Here is a 12,275-nt window from a genome sequence, read left to right as displayed (position 1 = left end):
CATATGGAATGAATGCAATATCATGATGCTTTGTACTTTCACTTAGTATCTTGGTTGTTTTCGGTGTCCTACACAAGATTGTGTTTATGAATCCAAGCGTCCATCTTGGAACCTAACTCAATTGTGTAACAGTTGCTCTACATTGTTCATGTCAACATGAGTCTAGACTTCATCTTTCATCCTCCACAACTCTTTGCCATGCTCTAGATCCGTGCTTTTCACATGGTATAAGAGCCCACTCAAGAATGGCTTAGCTCCTCTCCATCTCTTCTCAGCTTAGTTTGAGTGTTGGACCCCATCTCCAACTTCATTTGCATGTCTACCTTCAATGAAACTTCCATGGCAACCTATTAGCTTGAAGCTTTCATATCTCACTCCACAGGCCAATTCTCTTTGAACTTCCTTGGAAAAGTTATTCTCTACTTCCAGAGCTCCTCGTTGGCACCTCAATCATTGACATTGGGAAACTATAGCTTCAGCATTGCCTCTTTTCAGAGTCGTTGCCATAATTGTGTGTATGGACAATAGCACCTACCTATCTTGGAGGCCTTGGATCTCCCAAATTGAGGAATATCTCCACATGATTTCTTCTAGAGATATTTTTTTCTATTTTAAGCACAACTTCTTGCCACAACAACTCACGACATTGAGCACTCTATTCTCCAACATTTTGAGATTTCATGGTCACTACCCTGAACTCTGCCAATCCTTGTACGTACGATCACATCTTCCTACATGCCGCATAATCTATCCTGCTGGTATAAGGCTTTTGAAGCCTACCTCATAGACTACCTCCCCAACAATTTTTGTCCCAAATGATGTCTTGTATGATCTGCTCTAGCAAAAAAAAACCAGTTACATGTTCCTGCAAAACCTAATAAACACCATAGCCATTAACATTGAAGCTTCCCTCTTCACTGCATTCTCAAATCCATTTTTCAAAGATAAGTATCGTTACTGAGATCTTCTGTCAAACTCAAGTCATTTACCAGCAAGGACGAGACTCAAGTTGAAGGTCAAGACAAGGACAAGACAAACATCAAGAATACCCATCAAGCAAGAAGAAGATTCAAGCTCAAGACCAAACATAATATCTCTTGATATACTACAGAGTGTGTCTTCACATTACCTTGCACTTGTGTCTCTTTACACATTGAAATGCAACTCTTTTGTTGGTTAATTGAAGCTTATCAACATGGCAAATCTTGAGAAAATAGAAAAGTTCAATGGAGAAGGTTTCCATGCCTAGAAGGAAAAGACCATGTACCACATCATGAGGAAAGACATCTGGGATCTCTTTGAAGATGATGAAGATGATGCAGATGACGGGAAAGAAGATTTAGAAAGCAGGATCCTTGTAGTAGCTCAAACAAAAACCAAAGAATGCATGAAGATGAATAACAAGGCACTAGGAATCATTGCCTGGGGACTAAGTGATGATGCTACATCATATCTCTGGCATTAGAGATGCTAGAATTGCTTGGGAGGAACTTGACAGGATGTTTGGTACCCAAGTAAAGAATTCAACGGTAAAATTACTCATGCATTTTTATAAACTGGACATAAAAGACAATGCTTTCATGACCATACACATTAACAAGTTCAAGAGCCTAAAAACCCAACTTGCAACTCTTAAGAAGAATATTGATGAAGATGAAGCAATAGCCATATTGCTTGCAAGTATAAATAAGGATCCATATGAGAATATTGTGTCCACCCTAAGTAATGTTCCAAGTCTCTCACTTAAAGATATTGAGCACTTTATTCTTGATGAAGAGAATAAATAGAAGAATAAGAATGCAAAGGATGGTGTCCCATCATATAGGGAAAATCTCTTATGTACCAAAGGAGCTGCTAGACCCAAATGAAGAGGTTGAGGATTCAACACTGACAACAAAGATCACATGACATGTCATTATTGTGGTAATATTGGCCATATACCCAATGTATGTTTCCACTGTAAAAGAGCACAATAGATGCAAAATGGTAACCACCATAATTAGTTCATGAATGAAAGAGAAGAAGAAGAACAAGATGCTTCTACTACCATCAATAAATCTGACAGATTGTTCTAAAATAATTTTCATTGTATCTTTCATACATTTTTCCCTTAACGGTTTGCTCTCATTGTAAAAACCCTTGCCAAAGATGCAAATTTTCAAGCTTTAATTTGAGTAGGCTGCTTATGAGCTCGTCTCTCGAGCCATGTCATCATGAAGAAGGGGAAAAAGCCAATCAGTTTAGAAACTCATCATTTGAGGGGAGTGTTCATAGTGGTGCAGAATGTTACTACCCAACTACTATAAAGCATTGTACTTGACTATCACTTTCATTTGGAATGAATGCAATATCATGATGCTTTGTCTTTCACTTAGTATCTTTGTCATTGTCAGTGTCCTACACAAGATTGTGTTTATGAGTCCAAGCTTCCATCTTGGAACCTAATTCACTTGTGTAACAAATGCTCTACATTGTTTATGTCAACATAGATCTAGCCTTCCTCTTCCATCCTCCATAACTCCTCCCATTCTCTAGATCCACGCTTTTCACATTCACAGTATCAGCATGACCATTTTTACCTACATTTAAACAAACTTAGTGAGAATGTCTGCCAAATGGTAACACTTTTCTTGCACATGATTTTTTGATTTAAATTATACCCTTTAAGAATACATATTATAGTTGTAGCATCCTTACCTTGCATGTGAATATTAAAGAGAACAAGCAGTGGAAGCATACAACTAGTCCCACCTAGTATACTGGGAGTAATAGAGAGAACAAGTAGTTAAAACCTGCAGCCAATTGACCCAACTAGTGTACTAGGAGTACACTAATAGTTTGATGTAGCAGTGCCAGGTGTCCACGTTTACTAGTCAAAAGTCTAATAAGTTGGATTACAAACAATTAAGGGTGTTAATTTGTAAGGCTTTGAGCTCTTCAAAAGTTGTAAAGTTGTAAGGTTGTAAGGTCTTCAAAATTTTACTAGTAGTGTAGAAGCAAGATCCATATGCAAGTTGGGAGATGGGTGTTTTCTATCATCTTGTGATTCTTCAATTTTTAAAATCAAACATGGTGTTTGGATTTGCAATACCATCTTCTCTTACTTCTGATATTGGACAACTAAAGTAGGGCCTACAATAGATATAAACAATCATAAAGGAGTGTTGTAACTTACTAGCATATATAGCCCCCAACCCAAACACATGCACACATTCCTAAGCACAAGTTGTTGGCATTGGCATCTTTAAATATCAACAAGTAACCTAATGATTCATTCTTGGTATTTTCTTGTAAAAGTATAGTTAACTCATCAGTATGCAAGGACTCAAATAATATTCTTAATTATTATCCCGAACATATCTCTACGAAATAGCCTATATCTTTGTAATAATCTAGATCTTTGACTTAACAAACATAAGAATTGTTGATGTTGATTATTCAACCCTAAGAGATGAGTAGGTTTGTCTCCATCATTCATGGGATGCTTTATGGTTTCACTTTTTAAATATTACTCAAAAATACAATACAAATTGGATAGGAATATAAAAAATAACTAGATGATATAAAAGTAGAGGTGATGAAGAGGTGAGCACAAGCTCTACCGCCAAGACCCACAAACCGCTTATTGTTCAAGCATCTCAAGCGAGCACTAATGGCTACCTCTCACATAGTCGGTGTGCTAAACCTCTCTACGAGTGTAGTGATTGAGTTGCTTCCTTTCTCAAGCACACCGATAGCTCCACGATTCTTGATGCAAGCTCAAGCATCCTAAAACCCTCCACCTCCAAGTTCCATTCTCCATAGCCGCACGTGAGACAAGAGAAGAGAAGGGAAGAGGAGAGAAGAAGAAGAGAGGAGATGGTGGAGAGCTTCACCTCCTTGATCCCTCACCCTCACACTCTCACACTCCCTCCCTCAAGCACACACAAGCAAGCAAAGAGAAGAGAATGAGAGAAGAAGAAGAGTCCACTTTGCAACACACCAAAAGAATGAGCTCTCATTCATCTTTTGAACTTTATATACAAAGCCCTAAATCCCATTTGGGCAATCATCCCCTTTTAGTGTTCCATTTGGGCAATCATCCCCTTCGTCTTCCATTTCACTTTTGCCTTGGCCTTGTCCTCTACTTTAGAGTTTCCCAATTTTCCACCTTTTTCATCTAAGGGTTAACATTACCCTCCTCCTAGATGAGTGCCAGTCCCATGGCACTAGTGGGCCGTGAGGGGGATGGTGGTGCTAGGTGGCTAGGGGGACCTTGAGGTTATCGACATACCGTATTGAGGGTGTGTTGGAGGGATTTCTGGAACTAGAAGGCTCTTGAAGTTGTAATAAGCCTTGGTATTGGAGGGATTTATGAACTTGTTGGAGGGATTTATGGAGCTGAAAGGCCTTAGCATTGGGTATGATCCCTGGTGTTGGAGGAGCGTTGAGGGGTGGGTCTATCTTTGAAATTCAAAATGGTGTTAGATGGATCCGTGCTTGGAGGGTTGGCGTGTGGAAATATCCTTCTTTGAAATTTAAGATGGTGTTAGAAGGATCTGTCATTTAACTCTCTGTGGCTGAGTTCACCTGCTTAGTTTGAAATGAGCTTCTCCATTCACTTTATGATGATCGGGGCTATCGCATCCGCCCCTTGCTTGGATGCACTTTGTCGAATGGCACAGGGTGTGGGATGGGGAGTGCATTGCATGGATGATGGGGTCTTTGAAGTTGGTGGTGGAGCCTTTTCTTGTACTTGGAAAGAAAATAAGGTGCACTACCTAGGGTGTGTCTGCCTGAGCGTGGAGTGTGTGGTGCTGATGCTTGTGGAACTAGAAGATGGGTCTATCTTGGGCAAGCCCTTGGTGGTGTCCCACACTTGAGGACCCAGTTGGTATACATGAAGGTTGCGATACGTGTAACTTAGGGTGAAAAGTCTAACCATAGGCAAGTGTTATCTCCCTAAGTGTGTCCGGCCCTAAGCATATGTCATGAGAGGTGAGGCTAGGTATGAAATGCTAAGTGCATTGATTTGTGGTGTGCAAAGTGTTTTTTTTCTTTTTTCTTTTTGGATACCCAAGGTGCTCTCAGACTCTACCCTGATCTTCCTCGGATAGGTCATGAGGTGGTCTTAGGGATTTAGTAAAGAAGGTGCGGCTCTGCAAGTATTCCTTGATGTTAGCCCTCACATTGAGAGGTGTGGTTGACAAAAAATGGTGGTTACACCTTGTAAACTGGCTATCATTCATGTCTTCAAGGATCCTCATGTAAAACAAGGGAAGTAGCGTTGCCCTCATCATGAGCCTAGCTATAGCACAGCTATCTATCCCTAGATTTATGTCAAAAAAGAGTGGGGAGAGGTGGGCTCCCTCAACTACTGGATTTTGTTTAAGCAGAAACCTAATGATCCTAAGGTAATTACAAGTGGTTATGAGGCTAGGTCTGGGAAGGAAGAGAAATCCTCGAGGAAGAAGTTAATAGAAGGGCGCAAGTCCCCTACTCTAAAGGTCATGCATTCCTCGGGAGTTGCTACATTGACATTGTAGATCTTCAAAAAGTCATGCATCGTAATCCACTCCATGTCTGCAAGGGTAGGGCATATAGACGGGATCATTCTGTTCTTCCTGTAAAGTGCCGCTGAAGGCCATCCATGCATCAAAATTGGTGTCCCAAATCCTCCTCCACCACTTTGGCTATGCCCTACCCTCGCAGACATAATAGACTCTATCCTATCAGTAATCCTCCGTGGGCTCCCGCCTCCATTTTGTGATGATGATGCTCCACTCCTCGGTCCATCGGTTTGCTAGAGTATTGTCCAAATGAATGATTACTTCCACTACTTCTTGGGGTAAGACTCGGTTTAAGGCCCGTGGGTAGAGCAAGAAGAACCCGAAGGGTCAGAATTGGAGCTCTTGTTGTTGCCACATTCTTAGCTCATGTGGCCAATTTACGGGGTGGTGATCCTGAGGTGGCGACATGGGCTCATCAAGAAGCTGCTTTGGCCATGCGTGCACCCTCTGCTAGGCTTGTTTCCACAAGTTCACGTCTTCTTTTTCCTGTAGAAATAACACGCTCAAGAACCTAGGTACCCTCTAGCTCTTCTCGGGGTAGATTAGGTAAGGTCAGACTTGCCTCTCTGATTTGCAATTCTTCAGTGTCTTGTTCCATAGAGAGTTGGATTGGGGGTGGGTGGGGTTGGTCTTGTTCCTTGAATCCAAGTTCCCTGAGCTCAACAGTGTAGAGGCCAACTTGTTGCAAGAAGTAGCTACATTGTTGCTCCTTGGTTATGCCCATGCTCATTGCAATCCTTGGTTATGCCATGCTAGTTGGAAGTGTGCACTTTTGTAGGCCATATCTTAAAGCTCTGGTTTTCAGTTTGAGCTTCCTCATTCTCTCCACCCAGTCCTGGCCTTCAACTTGTGTGACATGAAATATAATGCTAAAAAAGGCTTGCCTCTGCATGTTGGAGCACGCTTCAGCGGCCTCACTCTAGACTCTGCGAGCACCCTCTCACATTTTGATATTGCTAGGCGCTCTGTCAGACCTAGCACTCTTTCAAGGTTGCATTACTCCCACTAGTGTGCCTTTTCTTCCATGTTTTCCTTAACCCTCTCCATCTCTTGAGACAACATCATTACCACTTGTTGCTGTTGCTCACTCCAAATTTCCATCATTTGGGTCTTCTCTTTATCCCGGCGGTTCATTCGGCTATCCTCCTACCTTGCTCAACCACAAAGTACTGTTGGTAGGCTTTTGTCATCCATTCTGATAGATTTTTAGTGGTTTGCATGCAACTTTCAAGCTTTGCCCGGTGCAGCTTCCTTTCGGTCATGGCCATGGCCATTAGTACCTCACCTCCTCTCGGGCATTCTTCAGGTCATCTTGTAGGCTTCTTGTGGCTTTGTCGATGGCCTCGTCTCTCTTTTTTGACACGTCATCTATTTCTCTCTCTAGCCTTCCTTGCTCTTCCATTGCTGACCATAGCTGGAATACCAGGGTATTCTCCTATTTTTGGCATCATTCTTTTGGTTCCTGGTCTCATTCTTACAAGATTTCATGTAGTTCTGCATGCATATCTTCCACTCATGCCATTCGCTATTGGAGCTCAGCATGTTGCTTGATGAGCCACTTGTGGTCCCGTTGCTTCGCCACCAATTCTTGGGCTTCATCCTCTAGTCTTTGCCTTAGGCAATCTCAATTTTCTTGAGGCTTCTTTTCTTGGGCACTTAGTTACTCTTTCAAGCTCCAAATTTCTTTCTAATGCTCAGAGGCTTGCCGTGTCATCTCTCGTCATAGGTTGTGACAACCTCTCTTTTGGCCTCTAGCTCCATAGCAGCGGCCTTCTTCTCTTCCTTGGCCCTCTCTAACTCGGCTAGGAGCTCAACCACACAGGTGTCATAGTCCACAACTGGGGGAATCCTTGGCAGTGCTGTGGTGGATGCTTCCATCTTTTGCCACTTGGGGTCCTGCCTAGACTCGGCGTTCGTTGCACATAACCTATTGGCTCTTGCCCCTGGCACCATTTCTTCTACTTTTGTGATGAGGAACTATATCATGGACATGAGCTAAGTGGTGTCCATGGCAGACGTTGGCTCCTGTGTGGTGGAGATGGTGGTGGTGGTTTGAGGTATGAGGGTCGAAGGGAGGGGGTGCAACGGGCCCTTGCCCTTCCTTTCAATGATTGGGGCCACTTTGGCACAACCGCTTGGTTTGCCTTTGTATCGTGGGGTCAAGGTTGCCATTCCTCTGGAACCGTAGGTCTCCTCTATAGAGCTATGCATGGCCTCCGCCATGTCTCCATCTTCCTTTCTTTTTAGCTCTTCTGCCTCTCTCTCGACTCTTCTCTTTCTCTCATCTTCGGCCCTCTTGGACTCTTTTTAGGCCTTTCTCAATTCGGCCCATTCGTCGCTTGTCATTGTTTCCTTTGTCTGTGCCTTCGGCTCTCGTTGGCCACCGAACTGCGTCTCCTACTCTTCCTTATCACTTAAAGTATTTTACTTGACTGCACATGTTCATGGTGAGGCAGTCCATCAAGGGTTTCCCTACTCCCTCTCCACCTTCCTTTCTGTCTTTCAAGGCCTCTCGGATAGGCCGTTAGGATCCGATCGGACTTGATGGTGGATGCTTTGGAGGAGGACTTCTTTCGAGCTGATCTTGCTGTGGAGGTCGGGGATTCTCCTTCTACTACAGGTTCTACCAATGGTCAAAGCTTTCACTGAGCTTTCAATAGTTTTGCACATGAAGGTATTCTAATATATTTCGTCTCGGTATCCTACTATGATGCTCTCCAACAACAACACCCCGATTCTATTCGTAAGGGCATTTTACCTCTAGCTGGAGAAGAGAATATGGACCATCTTTGCCTACAACTTGATCTCAGGATTTGCAATATCCGCTAAAATTATCCCATCCATTGTGCATACGATAGCAGCCGAGGTCAAGCCTTTTCCTAGTTCCTAGCAAATGCGCTGAAGGTGATATCCAAGAGCTTGATGCAAGTTACCAAGTCATCTCCCGTATTCTTAGCAAGGTCCTTGGCAATTGATAAAAATTAGTGTCGCTCGTAGAAAGGGCTAAGGCCTGCTAGTGGTTGAGGTGGAAGGGAGCTAGACACTAATGGTTCGATTGGGGAATGACATGATAGTGGTGTGTCTACAGGTAGTTCTTTAGCCTCGTTAGTGGGATCGGTGTGGCTTTAGGATATTGACGGTGGCATCAGGGGCATGGATGGTGCTTTGCCTGCCTCATGTGCAGCCACTGGGGTACCAAGCTCTCCAACTTAGATGATTCCAGGGTGTTACGCGACTATGTGGTTTGATAGGTTCGTTGGGGTTTTTGGACCACAGCCATCGCGGGTTTTGTAGTCTTGGCCACTCGGGTTTTACTGAGTGTTCACTACATCAATAAGAGCATGGGTTCGTGGAGATGAGGGGACTCATTGTCGGAGGGGTTTTTGTTGAAAGGTCAAATCCACCAGGGATCAGAGAGGTAGAAGGAAGTAGAGATAGGAGATGGAAGAGAAGAAAGAGAATACACAAGAGGTAAACACGACAAAGACAAAGCTCAATGAATTGAATCAATATGTATTGAAAGAACTTGGAATCCTTGCACTAGTCAGAAGAAATCTCCAGGCATTAGATCTCCTAGAGCTTCTTCGTAGAACAAAACGTGCATCAAAATTATAGCTCCTTCTTTGCTGCTTGGAACCCAAATCTGATGGCTCCATTGGCTCCGAAAGAGGGGTAAAACCCTAGGACACTTGCTCACGGATCTCCCAGATCACTCCTTCTTCTTCTTTCAGTTCAAATTACAGTTTTTAGCCTGTTTACAGTGATCGCGACACGCACGATTTTGTCAATTTTTCCTTTTTATGAGAATCCCATAACTGACTAAAAAAGCAACTTGCTTTCGGCATGCCATCCTAATCTGGAAGCTTTTCTAACTTTTTTGGATTTTTACAATAAATAATATAAAAAGTAGTCTAAAATGATCCAAAAATCTAGTATTTTTGGATAATCCATGCAACTCACACTAGTACTAATGACTCAGATCACATTGACTCTCTAGATCAATAAAGAAGTTGGATGATGATGCATTCCATGCTTTTTCACATTGTGTCCGCATAGCATCACGAGATCCACCCCCTCTGAACCTATGCATCCTCTGATATGTGTCAAAATCCTAGTTTTCACTGGATTTTGAGTCCTCCTCATCCTCTGTAATCTTTTCCTTCTTTATCTTCCATATCTTCCTAGCTAGTCCTAGTTTTCACTGGATTTTGAGTCCTCCTCATCCTCTGTAATCTTATCTTCCATATCTTCCTGGCTAGCCCCTATGTCATGGCCACCATTATCTTCCAATTCTGGCAACTCATAGGCAATAGATTCCTACCTCTTGAATAATTTGATTGTTTTCGCTGCTACCGGAAGTTTTATGGTTGTCCCATCCAGTTCATTTAATGCATAAGTAGCATTACCAAACACCTGTCTTACCACATAGGGTCCAAACCATCTTTTGCAAACTTTACACATGGCACTATGTTGATTGTCTAAACTGCTATCATAAACCAATACCCAACCCCCATCTTGTATGGTTCTTGGTCTCAATATATGTCTTTTGTCAAACCATTTCTTGCTATGTATACTTGCTGCCCTTAAATTTGCAATTCTTGCCTCTATGTCTTCTGACTTTCTTTCCAACTTTCTAATGCGCATGGCCAACAACTCCTCTCCATTCAACTCCTCTTCCCAAGGTAATACACTCCATGTGACTGTCATCTCTTCTATCGGCCTGATAGGTTTTTGACCATACATCAATTCTGCAGGAATATATCTTATAACAACACTATGAGTTGTTCTGTTAGCCCACAAAGCATAAGGGAGCAATCATGGCCACTCTTTTACCTTCCCTCCACATGCTTTTGCCAATGCCTTCACAATAGGTGGATGACCTCTTTCATTTTTTCCATTTTATTCAGGGTTATAGGCCGAACTTAAAGCAAGCTTTATCCCCAACTGTGCAAAGAAATCATGAGCTTCATTTGCATCCAGCTCAACCCTATCTACAGTAATTTTTTCCACACAGCCATACCTACAAAAGATCTCTTCTAAGAGAAAAGTACACACACCATTTGTTGGTTTAGTACGTAAAGCTCTCCCTTCCACTTGATTAGTCAAGTCTTCACGAGCAAGCACAAGATACCTCATTTTCCAAAGACATGTAGGCATTGTGACCAAATCCACGCCCACTGTGGATATGTGGGCTACAATCCATCCTGATGTCTCACAAATGAATACATTCGGCATGGCGGACATGTTTTCACAAAGTGAGAAAAATCCTTATACATACCCTGCCACCAATATCTTTCTTTGATCTTTGCAAAAGTACTCCAAACACCTCTTTGGCATGCCATATTATGCGGAATAGAGCTAAAAGAATGCTCTTTGTCTCAAAAAGAATACATTAGTGAAAGCACGTGAGTAGGCAAGAGTTAGAGAGAAGCACAAGCAAATGTAAGAGAACAATGGCTATGGAGGTTTAAACTCAAGAAAGCAAGACCTATACATTGAAACTCTAATAATCACAATGTGTAACCTACCTTCCCTTTATTATTTCATAGTAAAGAATAAAGAATAAACATGACAATAATGGACGGCTGTGACCTATACTACAAGTGTATAGGCACTAATGGTAAAAGTATGGTTAGGCAGTACCAAAAGCAATGTCATTGACAACACTTTTCTAAGAAAATATATTTATGAAGCTTTCATGAAATTCTCGCATAACATTTACTTATGAAGCTCTGTCACCCAAAACTCGCAATGGCATACCCTGTTTCTTTTTAGCATGTTTCCATAAGTATCCATCTTTTAAGAAAAACCCATAGGCTTTCCTCTTGATCTTCTTAAACTCCTCATCTGACCATTCATCTCTCTTTGTTAATGTACTGAGGTATTGACCAATTCTTAGCCACTCTCCTGCATATTTGTCTCCCAGAAACACTTCTACACAAGATGCAAAACATCTAAAGTGTCTTATCTTTGTTGTCCAAGCTTTTGTTAATGTTGTAGCAACACCTTGCATTGCTAAATTCACTCTTACAACATCATTTTCAGCCATAAGAAAGTCATCTTCTTCCTCCTCATCCATCATCCCATCTTCATTCTCATAGCGTGCTCGAGATAACATGTCTGCCAGTGGGTTATCTCTTCCTGCAATATGCTAAAATTCAAGGTTCAAATATTTGATGTATGCAATCCATCGCAGCATAGCAGTGACCAGGGTAGCACAACTAGTAATCATACCCAATACCGGCAAACAATCGGTCTCAATGACCACATAAGAACCCATAAAATACTCCTTATCACATTTAAGGGCTGACACAATTCCCCATAATTTACTTTTAACTTGTAGATACATTCTCTGTCATTTAGCCAATACTTTAGCACCAAAGCGTATTGCATATCTTTTCCCTTCCTCATCATCTTGCCCAATCGCCCATCCAATCCCGATTGGGCTTCTATCAACAATAATAATAATAGGTTTTCCATGCGAATAGTCAACCTTTCTCAATGTAGGAGTAGATTTAAAGAGCTGCTTCAATTTCTTCATTGCTTTCTGATGCTTGCTTTCACAATGAAATTTCTCACCTTTCCTTAGAAGCTGATATAGAGCATCGGCTACATGTGCAAAGTGAGGAATCCATATCAAATAGAACACACATGCACCCAAGAATCTACGCACCTCTGATACATTCGTGCATACATCTTGTATTCTATCAATCCCATCTATTTTTG

This window comes from Lygodium microphyllum, chromosome 2 (genome assembly GCF_053477565.2).
Source record: "Lygodium microphyllum isolate KBCC chromosome 2, Lygodium_microphyllum_v1.1.10, whole genome shotgun sequence".
Lineage (NCBI taxonomy): Eukaryota > Viridiplantae > Streptophyta > Polypodiopsida > Schizaeales > Lygodiaceae > Lygodium > Lygodium microphyllum.
This window is presented reverse-complemented; position numbering follows the sequence as displayed.